Below are 23,815 nucleotides of genomic sequence, written 5' to 3' on the forward strand. Positions count from 1 at the left end.
TGGGAAGCATTAAAGAATTTTGACTTGATATAGACTCTTACTCCTGGCCTTCCTTGTGTGGGTTGATTCGGAGATGGGATCACTTTACCTCATTCAGGCAGGCTGCAGTTTACCAAGGTGCCTCCTTGGAACCACCCATGGTTAGAGGGAGAATTTTGGTGCTGATGCAGAGGCGGTATCAACCAAGAATCTTGGTTCTATAGGAATTTTGTGCCTTCTTTAGAGAGTATTAAACGGCCCTTCTTTACTTTAAAAGTCTCCTTAAATTGAGAAGTTGGATGCTCTTCTCTTTTTATCAACAGTAAGAGTTTCTATTTTTTAATCATGCATTCCTGAGCATATTTTGAAGTTTCTACATACTTTCCCACCACCAGATCTTCAAATATGGAATAGCAAGCAAGGTCACAACTAAGTTAATTAAAAAACCCTTTAAATTTAATCATTTCTCATGCAGGGTGCAGAAAAAATTCAGCCCATTTCTTCCTATATTAGTTTTCATCAGGACCCAATATATCTCTCCTGTTAGTTATTGTGATATGTGCCCCTGCTTGTCTCTCTAGATGAAGCACTCCTTCTCAGAGATTTTGGCCTTCATATTCAATTGATTTTTCCTGTCTGCAAAGAAAAGGGACAAAGTGTTCTTACCATACTTTTGCTTGGTAGTCATAATAGTTAAATAGTGTTTTATAATATCCTGATAAGCAAAGTCTGGAATGGTGTTCGGTGATGGAGTTTTCCTCGATGGCATTAAGTATTGTTAAATTTAAAAGGTATAGTTTATGCTCTTTAATAGCACATCTCACTGCATAAGATCAATAGCTACTTGAAAAATAGTCTAGTTATGAATGATACTATTCTTTCAACATTAATTTCATTTTGAATGTTGTTTTGCATCCCATTTGCCAAAGCTATGTGAATATTGTAAAGTTCAGGAAGGGACATGCTGAACACCTGCACTTTATAAAAATACAAAAACCAAGCCTGGGCGTGGTAGTGCATGCCAGTAATCCCAGCACTTTGGGAGGCCGAGGCGGGTGGAACATGAGGGCAGGAGATCGAGACCATCCTGGCTAACATGGTGAAACTAAAAATACAAAAAATTAGCCAGGCGTGGTGGTGGGCACCTGTAGTCCCAGCTACTCGGGAGGCTCAGGCAGAAGAATCGCTTGAACTTGGGAGGCGGAGGTTGCAGAGAGCCAAGATTGTGCCACTGCCTTCCAGCCTGGGCAACAGAGTGAGACTCCGTCTCAAAATAAACAAACAAACAAACAAAAAAACACTTATAGTCATTTACAATTTTCTATAGTGATGAAAGCTGGATTTTTATTTGGCTAAATTGTCAGGTACCTCCACAGTTATCCCTTTATCACTTAAATGTTCTTTTGAATCATGAAACACAGAAGCATACTGGTTTTAGTACTGCCAATGTGAATGACACAAGACCCTTTAGCAAACTGTTTCTTCTCTTTTACTTTCTTTTTTTTTTTGTCACTTCTTCTCTTTTCCGATCTCTTTTCTCCATTCCTCCTCTTCTGTCCTGTCAGTCCCTTTCTCCACACTCCTTCCATCCCCTTTCCTCTTTCTCTTCCCCCTTTACCTCATTTTTTTTTACATCTCCCTCCTCTTTCTCTCCTTCCTTTCTCCTCCTCCATCTTCCCCTCCTTCCTATATTGCACATGTTCTTGTTCCTTCATAGAATGAAAAATGTAAATCATATTGATAAAGCACCAAGGGAAAAAATAAGGCTCTTTGGTAAAAATTTTAAAGACTATAAATATCAAAGCATAGCAGAAGGAATGATCTTGGTTTAACATTTTTCTGACCAACTTTTGAGTATGTCATTATATAACTAGCAAAGCAAAAAGATCTGAACAGCGTAAAGTGCATGAACAGTTGATTTTTCTACAGGTGTTCTTAATTTGGAAAGGATATTAAGCCAGGGACTGACATTTTCAGTCTTGCATCGACATTCTATAAGAACAGCACCAGCAACATCCTTCATTAGTGAGAGAAGGATATAAAATGGAGCAGAATGAATTAAACTGTGAAATAGATGAATGTTGCTTTTGATCGCCCTTTCCATTTTCCTTCTCAGAGTTCTTTTTTCTCAGAGTATCTGTTCCCTGTCTTCCCACTGATGCTCCGTATCTCTAAATCCTAGCCACACAAGACTTGCTTCCTGTCCTTCCACATTGTGACTCATATTCTCTGGAGCTGCCTCTTGTTTAGTCTAACTCATTCTCAACTAGTCATTAGGGAAAAGGACCTGATAAAGTAAGGCCTTAGTGACTGGCAACAGCTTAAACTTTTTTCCTCCACCAGTGCTTTCTCCAAAGATACCCACTGTTTAGGGAAATAGTGTTTTTAATCACAATCAACCAACCATCAACCGTCTAGGTACCTAAAGGATATCACAACATATCCTGGCATAATCTCATATGGAAAATAAAATGAAAATCAACTTTAAGAGTTGTGCTGTTCAATGTGGTAGCCACTACTCACATGTGGCTTTTCAATTTAAAATTAAATTAGTCATATTTAAATAAACTAAAAATTCAGTGTCTTACTTGTACTATCCAAATTTCAGATGTTCAGTAGCTACTACGTTGACCATTGTAGATACAGAAAATTTTCATCAACATAGAATACTCTTTTGGACCGTACTCCAGAGTGTACTTTAGAGTCAATACAGTTTCTTCGCAATTTCTTACCAAGACAATATAGCTTTATGTAGACTCCAAAATGATGATTTTGTGGCACTTATAGGTTCATACGTCCTAAAGTAAAATTAAACACAATGACTAGAGCAATTTTTTTCTTAAGCCCTAGTTAACTGGAAAATGACTTAGAAACATTTGAGTTAATTTCTATTTAACTGGATATTAAACTGTAGGAAAAGAGGAGATTTTTAACTCTTTTCATGCCAAGAACATCTTTAGTTGGTTGTAACTTCAAAATATTCAGAATGCCCACAATCCTTAAACAGCAGTGCTCTAGAGAATATGGGGAAGACATCGGGGACCACATCAAGAATATCTTAAGGATGCTGTTATTGAGAAGTTGTCAACACCCAGCAGTCATTTTCACACTCATCATTGTTAAGGAATTCTATAGCAGACATGACTTTGAGAGTTTTACAGTTGCAAGCTATGACTGTGCCACATCGGCTACTTGTTTTAATGCTCTACGGTGGTGCACAATTCACCCATGAATCCAGGGCTTGTGCTTAACCTGCTATTTCTCCCAAAGGACATAATTATAGACAGAAGTGAAAGGCAGAATCAAACAGAAATAGAGCACAATTGGGATTACTTATTTTTTTCCGTTTGCCCCCTGTGTACCTTTTCTTCTTTGTTGATGAATTGTTTTCTGGGAGAACTCCACAGGAATAACAATTGACATAAACCTCAGAAATGACAGGAACTATTCAAACGTTTGTTTAAATTTTGCAGATTTGTAGTCATTTAGTCTCGGAATTATAAACCTCATGGACATAGAAGGTGGGACACACGTGCCATTACTGAGAAATTAAGATTTAATATACCTAAAAATATTGGGGCATATACTTTATTTTTAATAACAATCTCATTGTGTATAAAAATCATCTGTATTTTCTCTAAGTTCAACGTAGACAGAATAAGTTAATCACTGTTGCGTCTATATTTTTAGGATTTTTTACACATTTTAAATACAGACCTTGTAAAACACAAACATGTAAACACATATTTCCAAACAGATAATCAATCACAAAGGCTCCTTCATTAATATATATTGCCTCAGTCTACAATATTATGGTAAGATTAATTCAATATAATATTCAGTATCACAACAAAATCAACAGATTCCTGGAGGTGCTTATGTTACTATCCTTTAATACGGCAGTTGTGAAAATAGGAGAATCCTTCAAGGTTTATCATATTATTGATATAAAAAGATAAAACTGAAAGAATTCACGATGTGTGGTGCTGTGCATAGACTGATTTGCTTAACTGACAGAAATATGCCTAGGAGAAGAGGTTACTACCTTAGGTGAAATGAATGAAAGCAGATGAGTGAAATTTTTATCACTGTTCTGGTTTAACCATCATTACAGTATTAGGGCTATTTAAATGGCGTACGTTCATTACTTAGAAGATTTTTAAAGGAGTCTGTATGTATTATATTTAATTGATAAGTATATTGAATATCTAAAATAGTTGCTTTTTTTCTGTTGTGCTAATTGATACACAACAAAATGCAAGTTAGGTACCCTGTGACTTACTATAGCTAAGTATGTATTTAAATTTGTATGTGTAGATTACACTAATTTGCCAAAGTACTATAAATAATTTGTGTTGATCATCTTGCTAATTTAGTTTATTTTTCACATTTTGCCTTTTTAAAGAGACTTTTTTATATCTAAAGCTTCTATTCTTTAGATTAAGTGGAAATGCATTAAAACAAGAAATATACTACACAAAAGGGAGTCTGTGAGCTCTCTCAATAGCATTTTCTGTTGGTAATCATAAGGAAAAATTTCATTCCACTTTTATCACTCATTCTGAAGATTGATAATATAGTTGCTTGAGAAACATTACTTATGCTATGTGCTTATTATTTCTGCTGCTCTCAATGTGAAGCATAGCATGTTTTTTTGTGAAGAATGTCGGTACTTGATTATAATCATAGCTGCATCTCGTTTGATAGGCAATTTCACTTTGGAGAATAAGTGTAAGATTTTGAGTATTTTCAGTGTAAATCAGGTCAATCCCATCAGAGAATATAGAGTATGTAAATGATGAATAGCATTTATTCCATCATGTTATTAAAATACAGAAAACTTTTTCCAACCAAAATATTGATTTTGTGCTTCAGCTTGTTTAAGGTTGTGTGTAAGTTCTACATGTCCTGGTAAGGCATGGTCACAGCCTTGTTCAGAATCTGAAATATATTGGATGATTAATAAATATTGGTGGAATGATACATGTCTGTATGGTCTATTGGAGTGTTCTGTTTAGGAAAAGCTGCTTCCTTCATATGGGTCTATGGCTTTATTCATCAGGTATAGATGGTAGTGCGTTTAAATACAGAAAATAACATTAGCAAGGACACCACTGAGGTGGACCCTATTCCGCCCTCCCATCCCAGATATTAAAACATGTTATAAAGCTACATTAACTAAAGTCCTATATGGTAGGCATAGGTTTTATTTTCCTCATTCTACCAGGGATGGAATAAAGGCTTCAGCAGTTGAAACCACTTTCCCAATGTAAGTAGGGGGCCAAAATTCATGTTCAGTTTTTCTGACTCCAGAGCTCCACTGAAAAAGAAAGCCCTGATACTTTTAGGTCATATGTCTTTATTTTCTTCTTCTTTTTTTTTAAAGATAAGTATCCATATTTATCCCATTAGTAAAAACGTTTTTATAATTTACCTTTTGAGTAGCATTATGAAATAATGGCTCCCCAGACTCAACATGTCCAAATAATACTCAATTTATCAGGAACTAAATAGTATGAGCTCCTTTAAATGGACTAGACTCCTTTGTTCTTTTGCTGTCATCCCTGCTAATTTTAAGTGATTTTGGTTTCTGGCCACCAGATATTCCAGACACATTTTGATTCTTCCCATCCTAAGATATAAAATCAGCAACCTTACATGGAGTACAGATTCCTTATAGGGAATATTAGTATTAAATAAAAGGCTTCCAGCCCTTTAGTATTAAAGAAAGGCTAGATGACTTTTCTGTAACACTAATTTTTTTCTTATTTTTAAGACTTTTTTTAGAGCAGTTTTAGATTAACAACAAAATTGAGAGAAATATACAGAAATTTCTCCCATTGTGTTCTGATCCTCTGCTCCTACACATGGATGGCCTCTCCATTATCAATATCCCCCAAATGTGGTGCATTTGTTACAATTGATGAACCTAAACTGACACGTTGTTATCACCCACAATCTCTAGTTTATATTAGAGTTCACTCTTAGTGTTGTAGATTCTGTGGGCTTGGAAAAATGTATAATGAAATTCATCCACCATTATTATCATGTAGAGTATTTTTACTGCTTTAAAAATTCTCTGTTCTCTGCCTGTTCCTCCATCCCTCCTTGCTAACTGCTGGCAACCACTGACTTCTTACTGTCTCCATAGTTTTTCCCTTTTTAGAATGTCATATACTATAGTTGGAATTACATAGGATGCACCATTTTCATATGAGATTCTTTCATGTAGTAATATGCATTTAAGTTTCCTCTATGTCTTTTTGTGGCTTGGTATCTCATTTATTTTTAGTGCTGAATAATATTCCATTGTCTGGATGTACCACAGTTTATCCATTTACCTACTAAAGGACCTCTTGGTTGCTTCCAAGTTTTGGCAGTTATGAATAAGCTGCTATAAACATCCATGTGAAGGTTTTTGTGTGGACATGTTTTTGACTCATTTGGGCAAATACCAAGAAGAGCAATTGCTGGGTTATATTGTAAAGTATGTTCAGTTTGTTTTTCAAACAACCCCGTTAAAAAGTGGGCAAAGGACATGAACAGACACATTTCAAAAGAAGGCCTACATGTAGCCAACAAACATAGTTTTAAAAAAGCTCAGCATCATTGATCTTGGAGAAATGCAGATCAAAACTACAATGAGATATCATCTCGCACCAGTCAGAATGGCTATTATCTAAAGTAAAAAAATAACAGATGTTGGCGAGGTTGTGGAGCAAAAGGAACACTTATACACTGCTAGTGGGAGCCTAAATTAGTTCAACCATTGTGGAAAGTAGTGTGTCAATTCCTCAATACCTAAAAACAGAAATTCTATTTGACCCAAAGGAATATAAATCATTCTGTCATAAAGACACATGCACACATATGTTCATTGCAGCACTATTCATAAGAGCAAAGACATGGAATCAAACTAAATGCCCACCAATGATAGACTGGATAAAGAAAATCTCATACACATATATCATGGAATACTATGCAGTTGTAGAAAGAGTGAGATTATGTCCTTTGCAGGAACATGGATGGAGCTGGAGGCCATTCTCCTGAGCAAACTGAAGCAGTAACAGAAAACCAAATACTGCATTCTCTCATTTGTAAGTGGGAGCTAAATGATGAGAACACATAAAGGGAAACAACAGACACTGCTGCCTAATAGGGAGCGGAGGGTGGGAGGAGGGAGAGGTTCAGGAAAATAATGAATGGGTACTAGGCTTAACACCTGGTGACAAAATAATCTGTATAACAAACCCTCATGATACAAGTTTACCTGTATAACAAACCTGCACAGGTACCCCAACTTAAAAGTTTTTAAAATAATTGTTTCGTTTTTAAAATTTGAATTAAAACAATTTTAAATATTCAATTGACAAATAAAGAATGTATATATTAAAGGTATACAATGTGATGATTTTATATACATGTGCATTGTGTAATTATTACTCCAATCATATTAATTAACATATCCATTACCATCTATGTTGTACATTGGATCCCCAGAGCTTGTTTATCTTATAACTGAAAGTTTGCCCGCATTCGTCAACATCTCCTCATTTCCCACACCCTCTCAGCCTTGCCAACTGCTGCTTCACTCTGTTTTTATGATTTATGTCAAATCGAAACTGATTTTACATATAAGTGATATCATATTGTATTTGTCTTTCTGTGTCTGGCTGATTTCACTTAGCAAAATGCCCTCCAGGTTCATCCACAAATGGCAAGATTTCCTTCATTTCTTATGGCTGAATACTATTCTATTGTAAGCAGTTGTATATATACATATATATGACCATTTCTTTATTCATTCATTCATTTACAGACACTTAGGTATTTGCCATGTTTTGGCTATTGTGATAATGATGGAATGAATATGGGAGTGCAGATGTCTCTTTGAGTTACTTAGTTCCTTCAGATATAAATTCAGAAGTGGAATTGCTAGATCTTATGGTAGTTGTATATTTAATTTTTGAGGAATCTCCCCACTTTTTTTCATAATGACTGTATCAATTTACATTCCCACCAACAGTGTGCAAAAGTTCCCTTTTCTCCACATCCTCTCAAATACATATTATCTCTTGTGTTTTTAATAATATCCATCCTAACAGGTCTGAGGTAATATCTCATTGTGGTTTTGAGTTATATTTCCCTTGATGATCAGTGCTATTGAAGATCTTTTGATGCACTATTGGCCTTTTGTATGTTTTCTTTTCAGAAATGTCTATTCAGGGCCTTTACTTACTTTTAATTGGATTATTGTTATTATTATTATATTGTTATTGAGTGGTGTGAGTTCCTACTATATTTTGGATATTAACCCCGTATTGAATACATGGTCTGCAAATATTTTCTCCCATTCTTTCTGTGTGTTGCCTTTTCATTTTGTTGGTTGTTTGCTTTGCAGAAGATTTTTAGTTTGATGTAGTCCCACTTAAATCTTTTTGCTTTTGTTCCTTGTACTTTTGGTGTCATCTAAAAAGACATTGTCGAGACCAATGTCAAGAATCTTTTACCCACTGTTTTCTTCTAGGAGTTTTACAGTTTCAGGTCTTACAGTTATGTCTTTTATCCATTTCAAATTAATTTTTGTGAGTGATGTAGATAAGGGTCCAATTTTATTTTATTTTTGTATATAAATATTCAGTTTTCCCAGCACCATTTATTGAAGAGACTATTCTTTCCCCATTGTGCTTTTATCGAATATTAGTTGACTGTATATGTGTGTGTTTATTCCTGGACTCTTAATTCTATTCCAATGGTGTTTATGTATGTTTTTATACTAGCACTATACTGTTTTGATTGCTATAGCTTTGTAATATACTTTGAAATCAGGAAGTGTGATCCCTCCAGTTTTGTTCTTAAGATTGTTTGGCTATTTGTGGTCTTTTGCGGTTTTGTATGAATGTTAGAATTGTTTATTCTATTTCTTTGAAGAATACTGTTAGAATTTTGACACAGATTGTTTTGACTCTGTAGATCACTTTGGGTAATATAGACATTTAACAGTACTAATTATTTTGATCCATGAACATCAGGGTACTTTTTCATTTGTTTGTGTCTTCAATTTTTTTCATCAATGCCTTGTAATTTTTAATGTAATCACAGATCTTTCAAATCTGTGGTTAAATTTGTTTCTAAGTGGTTTATGTTTTTGATGCTCATATACATTGCATTTTTTTTTCCAGATAGTTTTTTGTTAGCATATAGAAATGCAACTGATCTTTATAATTTGGGTTTGTGTCCTGCAACTTTATTGAATTTGTTTATTAGTTCTAATAGGTTTTTGGTTGAGTCTTTGAGTTTTCTATGCATAATATTATATAACCTGCAAACAGAGAAAATTTTACTTCTTTCTTTCCCTAATTTGTATGTGTTTTATTTCTTTTTCTTGCTTAATTGCTCTGGCTAGGACTTCCAGGAATATATTAAGTAGAAATGGTGAGAGTGGGAGAATATGTCTGATTTTGTAAGAAACTGCCAAAGTGTCTTTCAAAGTGGTTTTATCACTTTGCATTCCCCTCAGCAATGAATGAGAGTTTGTATTACTCCACATTCTTGCCAGCATTTAGTGTAGTCAGTGTTCTGGAATTTGGCCATTCTAATAGATATGTAGTGGTATCTCATTACTGTTTTACTTTGCATCTCCCTTATGACTTATGCTTATTTTCATATGCTTATTTTCTATCTGTCTATATTTTTAAGTGAATTATCTGTTCAGGTCATTGGTCTATTTTTAAAAATCAGGCTATTTATTTATAGTTGAGTTTTAACAATCCTTCATATGTTTTGGATAATATCCTTTATCAGATATGCCTTTTACAAATATTTTCTCCCAGTCTGTGGCTTGCTTTTTCACTCTCTTGATGTCTTTATTTTTTAACAGACATATGTTAGCCAAACATATTTGTAATAGTTTAAATAGTGTAAACCCAACATAAAAAGATTGAAATTCTTGCAACTGATTAATTTATAAAACAATATTATATTCATTCTGGTAAACAAAGAAAGCATTTTGTCTATTTGATTCCAGAATAATTAGTTGATTAATACTTGAATCTAAAAGAATAGTAAATGTTTGATCCATAATTATATTTTTAAAATTTAAGAATTTGAATTTTTAATTACTTTGTATTTTTATTTATTTATTTATTTATTTTTGTAGTTAGCTATTTAATGAGGTTCTTAAGACATTTAGAACACCAATTTGTGAGGATAAATTCCATTCGTCAGGGCAAACACAGATCGCAGGTAGCCCTGGAGCTGAGGAACAGCTTTGATTTTTGGTAGAATTTGTGAGTCCACAGCTTTCTGATCAATCTTGCGCTGCTCTGTAATCTCGTATTTCTCTTTTTCTGTGTCGAAGATCTCACCTTCCTGGTGTCTGGGCTTCCGCAGCTGCTGCTTCTTGAAGTAAGCATCAGTAAGATGTTTTGGGATTTTGACATTGCTGATATCGATTTTGGTTGAGGTGGCAATGACAAATTTCTGGTGTGTTCTTCGTAGAGGAACTCGATTGAGGACCAGAGGTCCAGTCACAAGTAACAAGCCACTAGCCAGCTGCTTCAGGAAGACCACCCTCTTGCCCCTGTGGCGTCCAGTGAGGATGATCAGAATGGTCCCGGGGGTAATGCTGGCTCGCAGTTTTCTCATGTGCTGACTGAAGGGTTTTTTGCCGTGGCTGAACAGCTTTCGAGGCACATCTTCAGTAGGATAGTATCTAGGCATTTTGTGAAGTTTAACCACCCGGGTACCGCCGTTCTTGTCACCACCAACTGGTTTTGTAAGAGTTGCAAGAACCTTCTCCTTCTTTTTCTTTTCAACCTTGGATTTAGCGGCTGAGTACTTCCTCTTGTACATGGCCTTTCTGGAATACATGGCAGATCGGGAATACCTGCCAATTCCTCTGACAAGGACAGGGTTGTGGCTGCAATGGGGCTTCCCCTTCTTGGGCTTCTTAGCCTTGAGGTTACCCTTTTTCACCTTGCCACCAGCATCAGCCTTCTTGGCTTCGGGTTTCTTCTCTTTAGTATCTGGCTTCTCAACTTTTTCACCCGCCATCTTGCAAGATGGGAAAGAGCTACTTTGTATTTTTATAAGTAATATGAAATGAAGCCTAGTTATTAAAAAATTAAAACCTTACTACCCCAGTTTGGGTTCTTGTCTCATCCTCCCCCCAAAATAATAATTGCTATGGTATTGGTATGTTTCCTTTAGTCCTTTTCCTAGGCTCTCATATACATATACATATGCACTCAGAGAAAATACAAAGTGTTGTGTGCTCATTTTAAAAATATGTATGATATCATTATATATATCATCCTGCCATTTTGTTTTTTATTTTATCATGTATTCTGGTAATTTTTCAAGCTATTATATATATATTCATCCCACATTGTTCTCTCAAATACATATAGAGCTATGATCTCAATCTTCTCAAAATGTAGCAATTATTTCTTTCTAGAGGCCATAGAGTTTTCTTTCACTATAAGTCATATTGATTAAAATAATCCTTATGTTATAAGTTCTTTTCTGAAAGATAGTCTTTAGGCTACAACCAAAACCAAAAATGATAAGCAATGCTTATTTAAACTACATCTTCTCCATTAACTGATTTAATATAAGACATTCCCTACATCACTATTTGAATTGGTTCTCATACTTCCATTCTGTGGGTAGTATACATCTTTTGTACTTTAAAATATTGATGTGTGCCAATTTAATTTAATTTTAATCATTCTTTCATAGTGTCAGATTTTTCAAAACTACTACAGATGGATGAAATATATATTCTCCTGGTTTCACAGATCCCTTCTCTACCTTTGACGCAGTTTTTTTGTCTACTCAGATGTAAAGTACCTCTCTTCAATTTGGCTTGTTTTCAAGTTTCAGTCTTTCTGCTTCTAGTTCTATAATTATAATGCTGATGCCTGTTCAGGTAGACTTAATAACATAAAATCTGGATAAGATCACATCCAAACTGTTTTTTTAGCAGTTCATTTAAACATTTTAAAATTAGTGAATAAAAATTATATATATTTGTGGCATATAACGTGATGTTTTGAAATACGTATACATTATTCAGTGGCTACATCAAACTAATATATGCACTACCTCACATACTTTTTTTTTGTGGTGAGAACACTTAATATCTACTCTTAGCAATTTTCAAGTATATAGTACATTATTATTAACTATAGTTACCAAGTTATACAATACATTTCCTGAATTTATTCCTCCCGTCAAAGTAAAATTTTGAATCTTTTGACCAGCATCTCCTGAATCCTGTACCTGCCCCCAACCCCTGGTAACCACCACTCCACTCTGTGTCTGAGTTAGGTTCTTTTAGATTTTACATATAGGTGAGATCACGTGGTATTTGTATTTCTGTGCATGGCTTATTTCACATAACATAATGTCTTCTAGGCTTATCCATGTTGATGTAAATGACAGAATTTTGTTTTTTTTTTTTTTTTGACAGGGTCTCGCTCTGTAACCCAGGTTAGCGTGTAGCGGCATGCTCACAGCTCACCGCAACCTCGACTTCTTGGGCTCAAACAATTATCCCACCTCAGCCTCCCTAGTAGCTGGAACTACAGGCATGTGCCACCATGCCTGGCTAATTTTTGTATATTTTGTAGAGATGAGGTTTTGCCATGTTGCCCAGGCTGGTCTTGAACTCCTGGACTCAAACCAGCCACCCATCTCAGCCTTCCAAAGTGCTGCAATTATAGGCGTGACTCATGGCACCCTGCAGATTTTTTTCTTTGTAAAGGTTGAATAGTATTCCATTGCATATATACTACATTTTCTTTATCCATTTGGCCATTGGTAGACACTTAGGGTGATTCCATATGTTGGCTATTGTGAATAATGCTGCAGTGAACATGAGAGTACAGATATCTCTTTGACATACTGATTTCATTTCCTTTGGATATATACACAGTAGTGGGATTGCTGATTAGTTCTATTTTCAATTTTTAAAGGAACCTCCAGCTGTTTTTCATGATAGCTGTATCAGTTTATATTTCTACCAGCAGTGTATAAGGATTCCCCTTTTCTCTATATCTTTGCCAACAAGATTACCTATAACTTTCAATTCCAAGTTCTGTGGATCTAAATCCCTCCCTGAGAATTCTACAAATGACTGGTTTGCCAGGCTCAAATGATCCTCCCACCTCAGCCTCCTGAGAAGCTGGGAATACAGGGATGTGCCACCTTGCCCAGCTAATTTTTATATTTTTTGTAGAGACAGGTTTCACTGTGTTGCCCAGGCTGATGTTGAACTCCTGGGCTCGAGCAATTGGCCCACCTCTGCCCCCAAAGTGCTGGGATTACAGGCGTGAGTCACTGTGCCTAGCCCTGCTTTGCCTTTAATCATTTTGATTCTGCATTTAATTGTCCAGACTTACGCCTGGTCAATCTGTACTTTAACTACTCTTTTTATTTATACAACACATCCACATTGTGGTTATGTATTTTTGTGATTTTTTTTGGTTAATAGTTGTCAGTTCTGAGATGTGAGCCCTGTGAGGAGGGCAGGGATCCTCACCATTCTATTACCAATTCCTAGCACAGTACCTGGCACATAGTAGGCTCTTTAAGAGACTCAAAATGTAAGGAAGGAATAATTGAAGAGTACTTGGGATTTGCGATGAGGAGAAGATAGCCTTGAAAATAAAGGGGAAGGCTGGGCACAGTGGCTCACACCTGTAATTCCAGTACCTTGGGAGGTCAAGGCAGGTGCATTGCCTGAACTAAGGAGTTTGAGACCAGCCTGAGCAACATGGTGAAACCCCATCTTTACAAAAAGTACAAAAAACTAGCTGAGTGGGGTGGCACACACCTGTGATTCCAGTTACTCTGGAGGCTGAGTTGGGAAGGTCACCTGAACTAGGCAGGTCAAGGCTGCAGTGAGCCATGATTGCACAACTACACTCCAGCCTGGGTGATAGAGTGAGATATTCCTCAAATTTTTTTCAAAAAAGAAAGAAACAAAGGGGAGATAAGAGAGAGAGAAAGAGAAAGAGAAAGAGAGAGAGAAAGAGAGAGAAAGGAAATGAATGAGAGAGAAAGACTATGTCTTCCTTGAAGACAAGGAGGAGAAGAAATGAGTGGAAAAACATGATGAGATTCAGGTGAATGAAGAAGTTTGCCAGGTGGTTTCATCTCAGTTTCCCCAGAGTAGTAGAAAGTTTCAGGATTTGGTAGTTATATAAAATTGGATTTGAATCCTACATCTTCTCTTTTAAGGGGATTATTAGACAACTTACTTAATCTTGCTCACTCTCGATTTTCACATGTATAAATTAATGATGATAATACGCCACAAAATGGTTGGTAATGATTAAATAAGACAACAAAAGCAGCATTGCATGGTACTTACAGCATGGAACTGGAAGTAGACAGATTTGGACAGACTCTTCCCTCCGCTACTTATTAGCTAAGTGATCCTGGGCAAGTTACTTAAAGTCTTTAATTTTGAAAAGAAGTGGTAGGAAGAAAAATAAGGAATGAAATTTATTAATCAAATAAATTATAAGATATCCAGAAAGAGATAAAAATATAGAGGGTGATATCAGTACAGATATATTTGTTTATAGCTATGGGCCAGGATTCAAACACAGGCTATCTGCTTCTACGACCTGGGTTCTAAATTTCTAGCTATACTTACTCTTTTAAACAAAATAATTTAACAGAAGAATATGGAGTTGGGACTCTTAATTACATTAAAATAATGTTCTGTCAGCAATCAAAGTATTAAGGAACTTTGAGTGGAACTTTAAAAAAGGAAAAATATTTTCTATTTCAATGGAGTGGCATCCTGAAAAAAACAACATCCTATTGATTGTCTTTCATGGGATTAATGCCATGAAACACACTGAAATACTGTTTTAACATAGCTATGGTGCATCAGAAGAGGCCAAAATTTATTTCAGTTGGTCTTAAACAAATCCAGTGCCATTTCACAGGACATTCAATTTACTTTAAAAAATTCTTGGCTTTTTATTGATTCGGTGACAAAGTCAGTGAAACTTTAATAAGATGGAATAGTAGGACAATTGTTTTAGGCACAATCAAGAGCCCTGCCTATAGGTATCAGATGTCAGAACAGACAATGATTTGAGTTCAGATGAGCTTGAAGAATCAGAAATCTTAAAGGTCAAGCATGTAAAATTCCAAATGCTGAGATAGTTTGAGGAATGATCCTGTAGAGCAGAAACTAGAGTGAACTTAATTCTACAATACAGGCCATTTGCTAACATGAAATCATAGCCAGAACACATAAAATCACAGCAGTTTTTTCTTCCAGTACTTACAACAAACAGATTTGAAATGTAATCAGCTTTTCCTATCGTCACAATGCTGGAGACATATTGACTGCTATCACATCTTCTAATTGCATTAGAGCAATTAAAGAGTAATTATATTGCTTGCATAGTCTTTTCTTAATGATGCCACCCTGGAGGTACATTTCCAAAAAGGTTTTAAATGGTTTAATTTTTTTTTTTTTTTTTTTTTTTTTGAGATGGTGTCTCGCTCTGTAGCCTAGGCTGGAGTGCACTGGCGTGATCTCAGCTTACTGCAACTTCTGCCTCCTGGGTCCTGGTTCAAGCAATTCTCCTGCCTCAGCCTCCCGAGTAGCTGGGATTACAGAAACGCGCCACCATTCCCAGCTAATTTTTGTATTTTTACTAGAGACGGGGTTTCACCATGTTGGCCAAGCTGGTCTTGCACTCCTGACCTCGTGATCTGCCCGCCTCAACCTCCCAAAATGCTGGGATTACAGGCGTGAGCCACCATGCCCGGCCTAAATAGTTTCATTTTTGTTATGAAACATTGGAGTGGAAAGTCTGTACTAAATGAGTGAGCCAAAGAAAGATGTGGTAAAAGTGGCAAATGAAATAAAGGGGAAGACAGATGAATGAAGCCTTAACTGATGGCCAAGCCCATGGTAGGGATTATGGTTTCATCAAAAATAATATCTACTAGGTAAAGAAAATGTTAAATTTGCCTTTTATACAGTTAATTTCCTTTCATGTTGTTTTTTAAATTTTTTTTTCCATGTAAGATGGAAAAATGGAGAGACTCAATAGAGGAATTGAAAAACAGGAAGAAAAGGTCGGGTGTGGTGGCTCACGCCTGTAATCCCAGCGCTTCAGGAGGCTGAGGCAGGTGGATCACATGGTCAAGAGATTGCAACCATCCTGGCAAACATGGTGAAACCCTGTCTCTACTAAAAATACAAAAATTAGCTGGACGTGGTGACGCTTGCCTGTAGTCCCAGCTACTTGGGAGGCTGAGGCAGGGATAATTGCTTGAACTTGGGAGGCAGAGGTTGCAGTGAGCCAAGATCGCGCCACTGCACTCAAACCTGGCGACAGAGCAAGACTTTGTCTGGAAAAAAAAAAAAAAAGAAAGAAAGAAAGAAAGAAAAATAGGAAGAAAAGAGTCAGGAAAGTAAGAATTCTCCTACATGCTTTTAAGATATTTAACCAATTTTATATCAGATCTATATTCTAGTTTATATTTTACATTTTATAAGGGGCCTTCAAAAAGTTCATGAAGAATGTGTATTAAAAAAAAACTATGCATGAATTTCAACATTTTTTTCCACCAAAATAAACTGATACGAACTTGTTTTAACATGTCTGAATGGGATTTAGTTTGAGGCACTAAGAAAGATAAAACACCAGTTTGAAGAACCTCTATCAGCAATTTGAATTCTGATAAAAATGAAGCAAGAACAAACATTAAATATATGGTGAAGATCAGGCGAAAGAATGGTGAAATCAGTGATGCTTTATAAAAGGTTTATAAGGACAATGCCTCAAAGAAATCAGCAGTTTACAAGTGGATAACTCATTTTAGTAAGAGATGAGATGATGTCAAAGATGAAGCTCAAGGTGGCAGACCATCCACATCAATTTGTGAGGAAAAAATTAATCTTGTTCATGTCTTAATTGAAAAGGACTATTAACAGCACAAACAATAGCCAACAGCATAGACATCTCAATCACTTCAGCTTATGCAGTTATGACTAAAATATTAAAGTTGAGCCAACTTTCTACTTGATGAGTGTCAAAAATGCTGCTCCCAGAGAAGCTGCAGATAAGAGCAGAGCTTTCAGCAGAAATTTTTTAAGCAATTGATATCAAGATCCTGAAGCATTTCTCCAACGAAATGTAAAAGGAGGTAGAACATGGCTTTACCAGTACGATCCCTAAGGCACAGCACAGTCAAACAATAGCTGCCAAGAGGTGAAAGTAATCCAGTCAAGGCAAAATTGGACCAGTCAAGAGCAAAGGTCATGGCAATAGTGTTTGGGATCCTCAAGACATTTTGTCTGTTAATTTGCTGGGAGGCCAAAGAATGATAACTACCATAAGAGTGTTTTAAGAGAGTTGGCCAAAGCGTTAGCAGAAAAATGCCCATGAAAGCTTCACCAGAGAGTCCCTCTCCACCACAATAATACTCGTGCTTATTCCTCTCGTTAAACAAGGGCAATTTTGCAAGAGTTTGCATGGGAAATTATTAGGCATCCATGTTACAGTCCCGATTTGGCTCTTTCTGACTCCTTTTTGTTTCCTAATCTTAAAAAAATTGTAAAGGGCATCTATTTTTCTTCAGTTAATAATGTAAAAAAGACTGCAATGACATAGATAAATTCCCAGAAGCTTCAATTCTTTAGAGATGGACTAAATAGCTGGTATCATCACTTGCATAAATTTCTTGAACTCGATGGAGCTTATGTTGAAAAATAAAATTTATATTTTTTATTTTTATATTTCAACTCCATTTTTTACGTGAACTTTTTGGAGTCCCCTCACATTTTATAGTAAGAGAACATTACATAGTACCATTTTTTAAAAAAAATTGTTTTAAAATTATTTCTTTTTCTATAATAATTTTCTCTTCCTAGCTTGACTCTACAGTTGTGACTTTTAAAATTGTATCCTGGCTGCTTTCAATACCCAAATATTTATCAGAATGTAATGTAACACAAGGATCAGTGTAAGATTTTGTATATAAACACATACATATACTTACTTATTTACATACATACAAACCTCTATCTATATAAAATACATATACACATCTATAATCTTATACATAAGATTGTACACTAGGAAGATCTTATATCTTCAGTGTGTTTGTGTGTAGATTCACACTCAGACTTTCACACTCTGAATATCATTATGTGACTGCATTTCATGTTAAGGGTTCTTCCGAGAGCTTTTATTCTACACTATCTTTTTCTTCAATTTTCACATTATGCCTAATCTTGGAAAGACTTCCTCTCGTGGAGTATTTTAATAAAAGACCCTTAGAGCAGCATATACCCTCCATCTTTTCTTACCAGGCTTTAGATTATCTTGACTCCTGTTACCTAAAGATATGTCTAATGGAAACCTTAAAAATACCATGTCAAGTTCTAATAGCTGGAAATAGCTGGAAGTTATAATAGATCAACAGGAAGAAGCAGTTTTATGTTTTAAATTAAATAATTAAAATTCAGAATTTACTTTGATATGTTAGTGTTACAGTTAACTAAAGTTTATGATTGAAAGTGAGACATAATGAAAATAATATTATATCTGGTATTGAAAGACCTGGATACTTATCTGAACGTCACTATTTATTTGCTCTATGACCTTGGGTAAGACAGCCTTCAGCCTCACTCATCATCAGCTGAAATGTGTGGTTATTAATACCTTGCTGCCCACTTCCTCATGGTGCTATCAGGATGAGATACATGAAAATATTGTGTAAACAGGGGGGGCGGAGCAAGATGGCTGAATAGGAACAGCTCCAGTCTTCAACTCCCAGCGCGAGCGACACAGAAGACCGGTGATTTCTGCATTTTCAACTGAGGTACTGGGTTAATCTGACTAGGGAGTGCCGGACAGTCAGTGCTGGTCAGCTGCTGCAGCCCCACCAGCGAGAGCTGAAGCAGGGCGAGGCATCTCCTCACCTGGGAAGTGCAAGGGGGAAGGGAATCCCTTTTCCTAGCCAGGAGAACTGAGACACACAATACCTGGAAAATCGGGTAACTCCCACCCCAATACTGCGCTTTAAGCAAACAGGCACACCAAGAGATTATGTCCCACACCTGGCCAGGAAGGTCCCACGCCCACGGAGCCTCCCTCATTGCTAGCACAGCAGTCTGTGATCTCGCTGCAAGGCAGCAGCGAGTCTGGGGGAGGGGCGCCCACCATTGCTGAGGCTTAAGTAGGTAAACAAAGCCACTGGGAAGCTCGAACTGGGTGGAGCTCACAGCAGCTCAAGGAAACCTGCCTGTCTCTGTAGACTCCACCTCTGGGGACAGGGCACAGCTAAACAACAACAACCAAAAAAAAAAAAAAAGCAGCAGAAACCTCTGCAGACGCAAACGACTCTGTCTGACAGCTTTGAAGAGAGCAGTGGATCTCCCAACACGGAGGCTGAGATCTGAGAACGGACAGACTGCCTGCTCATGTGGGTCCCTGACCCCTGAGTAGCCTAACTGGGAGACATCCCCAACTAGGGGCAGTCTGACACCCCACACCTCACAGGGTGGAGTACACCCCTGAGAGGAAGCCTCCAAAGCAAGAATCAGACAGGGACACTTGCTGTTCAGCAATATTCTATCTTCTGTAGCCTCTGCTGCTGACACCCAGGCAAACAGGATCTGGAGTGGACCTCAAGCAATCTCCAACAGACCTACAGCTGAGGGTCCTGACTGTTAGAAGGAAAACTATCAAACAGGAAGGACACCTACACCAAAACCCCATCAGTACGTCACCATCATCATCAAAGACCAGAGGCAGATAAAACCACAAAGATGGGGAAAAAGCAGGGCAGAAAAGCTGGAAATTCAAAAAATAAGAGCGCATGTCCCCCGGCAAAGAAGCGCAGCTCATCGCCAGCAACGGATCAAAGCTTGATGGAGAATGACTTTGACGAGATGAGAGAAGAAGGCTTCAGTCCATCAAACTTCTCAGAGCTAAAGGAGGAATTACTTACCCAGCGCAAAGAAACTAAAAATCTTGAAAAAAAAGTGGAAGAATTGATGGCTAGAGTAATTAATGCAGAGAAGGTCATAAACGAAATGAAAGAGATGAAAACCATGACACGAGAAATACGTGACAAATGCACAAGCTTCAGTAACCGACTAGATCAACTGGAAGAAAGAGTATCAGCGATCGAGGATCAAATGAATGAAATGAAGCGAGAAGAGAAACCAAAAGAAAAAAGAAGAAAAAGAAATGAACAAAGCCTGCAAGAAGTATGGGATTATGTAAAAAGACCAAATCTACGTCTGATTGGGGTGCCTGAAAGTGAGGGGGAAAATGGAACCAAGTTGGAAAACACTCTTCAGGATATCATCCAGGAGAACTTCCCCAACCTAGTAGGGAAGGCCAACATTCAAATTCAGGAAATACAGAGAATGCCACAAAGATACTCCTCGAGAAGAGCAACTCCAAGACACATAATTGCCAGCTTCACCAAAGTTGAAATGAAGGAAAAAATCTTAAGGGCAGCCAGAGAGAAAAGTTGGGTTACCCACAAAGGGAAGCCCATCAGACTAACAGCAGATCTCTCAGCAGAAACTCTCCAAGCCAGAAGAGAGTGGGGGCCAATATTCAACATTCTTAAAGAAAAGAATTTTCAACCTAGAATTTCATATCCAGCCAAACTAAGTTTCATAAGTGAAGGAGAAATAAAATCCTTTACAGATAAGCAAATGCTTAGAGATTTTGTCACCACTAGGCCTGCCTTACAAGAGACCCTGTGGGAAGCACTAAACATGGAAAGGAACAACTGGTACCAGCCATTGCAAAAACATGCCAAAATGTTAAGACCATTTAGGCTAGGAAGAAACTGCATCAACTAACGAGCAAAATAACCAGTTAATATCATAATGGCTGGATCAAGTTCACACATAACAATATTAACCTTAAATGTAAATGGACTAAATGCTCCAATTAAAAGACACAGACTGGCAATCTGGATAAAGAGTCAAGACCCATCAGTCTGCTGTATTCAGGAGACCCATCTCACACGCAGAGACATACATAGGCTCAAAATAAAGGGATGGAGGAAGATTTACCAAGCAAATGGAGAACAAAAAAAAGCAGGGGTTGCAATCCTAGTCTCTGATAAAACAGACTTTAAACCATCAAAGATCAAAAGAGACAAAGAAGGCCATTACATAATGGTAAAAGGATCAATTCAACAGGAAGAGCTAACTATCCTAAATATATATGCACCCAATACAGGAGCACCCAGATTCATAAAGCAAGTCCTTAGACACTTACAAAGAGACTTAGACTCCCATACAATAATAATGGGAGACTTCAACACTCCACTGTCAACATTAGACAGATCAACGAGACAGAAAGTTAACAAGGATATCCAGGAATTGAACTCATCTCTGCAGCAAGCAGACCTAATAGACATCTATAGAACTCTCCACCCCAAATCAACAGAATATACATTCTTCTCAGCACCACATCGTACTTATTCCAAAATTGACCACATAATTGGAAGTAAAGCACTCCTCAGCAAATGTACAAGAACAGAAATTGTAACAAACTGTCTCTCAGACCACAGTGCAATGAAACTACAACTCAGGACAAAGAACCTCAATCAAAACCGCTCAACTACATGGAAACTGAACAACCTGCTCCTGATTGACTACTGGGTACATAATGAAATGAAGGCAGAAACAAAGATGTTCTTTGAAATCAATGAGAACAAAGATACAACATACCAGAATCTCTGGGACACATTTAAAGCAGTGTGTAGAGGGAAATTTATAGCACTAAATGCCCACAAGAGAAAGCAGGAAAGATCTAAAATTGACATTCTAACATCACAATTAAAAGAACTAGAGAAGCAAGAGCAAACACATTCAAAAGCTAGCAGAAAGCAATAAATAACTAAGATCAGAGCAGAACTGAAGGAGATAGAGACACAAAAAACCCTCCAAAAAATCAATGAATCCAGGAGTTGGTTTTTTGATAAGATCAACAAAATTGATAGACCGGTAGCAAGACTAATAAAGAAGAAAAGAGAGAAGAATTGATAGACCACTAGCAAGACTAATAAAGAAGAAAAGAGAGAAGAATCAAATAGATGCAATAAAAAATGATAAAGGGGATATCACCACCGACCCCACAGAAATGCAAACTACCATCAGAGAATACCATAAACACCTCTATGCAAATAAACTAGAAAACCTAGAAGAAATGGATAATTTCCTGGACACTTACACTCTTCCAAGACTAAACCAGGAAGAAGTTGAATTCCTGAATAGACCAATAGTAGGCTCTGAAATTGAGGCAATAATTAATAGCCTACCAACCAAAAAAAGTCCAGGACCAGATGGATTCACAGCTGAATTTTACCAGAGGTACAAGGAAGAGCTGGTACCATTCCTTGTGAAACTATTCCAATCAATAGAAAAAGAGGGAATCCTCCCTAATTCATTTTATGAGGCCAACATCATCCTGATACCAAAGCCTGGCAGAGACACAACAAAAAAAGAGAATTTTAGACCAATATCCCTGATGAACATCGATGCAAAAATCCTCAATAAAATACTGGCAAACCGGATCCAGCAGCACATCAAAAAGCTTATCCACCATGATCAAGTGGGCTTCATCCCTGGGATGCAAGGCTGGTTCAACATACACAAATCAATAAACATAATCCAGCATATAAAAAGAACCAAAGACAAGAATCACATGATTATCTCAATAGATGCAGAAAAGGCTTTTGACAAAATTCAACAGCCCTTCATGCTAAAAACTCTCAATAAATTTGGTATTGATGGAACGTACCTCAAAATAATAAGAGCTATTTATGACAAACCTACAGCCAATATCATACTGAATGGGCAAAAACTGGAAATACTCCCTTTCAAAATTGGCACAAGACAGGGATGCCCTCTCTCACCACTCCTATTCAACATAGTGTTGGAACCTCTGGCTAGGGCAATCAGGCAAGAGAAAGAAATCAAGGGTATTCAGTTAGGAAAAGAAGAAGTCAAATTGTCCCTCTTTGCAGATGATATGATTGTATATTTAGAAAATCCCATTGTCTCGGCCCAAAATCTCCTTAAGCTGATAAGCAACTTCAGCAAAGTCTCAGGATACAAAATTAATGTGCAAAAATCACAAGCATTCTTATACACCAGTAACAGACAAACAGAGAGCCAAATCATGAATGAACTTCCATTCACAATTGCTTCAAATAGAATAAAATACCTAGGAATCCAACTGACAAGGGATGTAAAGGACCTCTTCAAGGAGAACTACAAACCACTGCTCAGTGAAATAAAAGAGGACACAAACAAATGGTAGAACATACCATGCTCATGGATAGGAAGAATCAATATCGTGAAAATGGCCATACTGCCCAAGGTAATTTATAGATTCAATGCCATCCCCATCAAGCTACCACTGAGTTTCTTCACAGAATTGGAAAAAAATGCTTTAAAGTTCATATGGAACCAAAAAAGAGCCCGCATCTCCAAGACAATCCTAAGTCAAAAGAACAAAGCTGGAGGCATCACGCTACCTGACTTCAAACTATACTACAAGGCTACAGTAACCAAAACAGCATGATACTGGTACCAAAACAGAGATATAGACCAATGGAACAGAACAGAGTCCTCAGAAATAATACCACACATCTACAGCCATCTGATCTTTGACAAACCTGAGAGAAACAAGAAATGGGGAAAGGATTCCCTATTTAATAAATGGTGCTGGGAAAATTGGCTAGCCATAAGTAGAAAGCTGAAACTGGACCCTTTCCTTACTCCTTATACAAAAATTAATTCAAGATGGAT

The 23,815-nt window shown here is 36.9% G+C and overlaps 1 protein-coding gene and 1 pseudogene across 4 annotated transcripts in view; one reads left to right on the forward strand and one right to left on the reverse strand.

The window, feature by feature from the left end:
* Positions 1–23,815, forward strand: part of CTNNA3 (catenin alpha 3) — a 1,764,647-nt gene that overhangs the window by 487,295 nt on the left and 1,253,537 nt on the right. The gene's annotated exons all lie outside the window — the stretch shown is intronic.
* Positions 10,108–11,054, reverse strand: LOC102137046 (large ribosomal subunit protein eL6 pseudogene; annotated as a pseudogene). Its single transcript, XR_012417894.1, has one exon. The product of XR_012417894.1 is annotated as a large ribosomal subunit protein eL6 pseudogene (transcript).

This window comes from Macaca fascicularis, chromosome 9, assembly GCF_037993035.2.
Source record: "Macaca fascicularis isolate 582-1 chromosome 9, T2T-MFA8v1.1".
Taxonomy (NCBI): domain Eukaryota; kingdom Metazoa; phylum Chordata; class Mammalia; order Primates; family Cercopithecidae; genus Macaca; species Macaca fascicularis.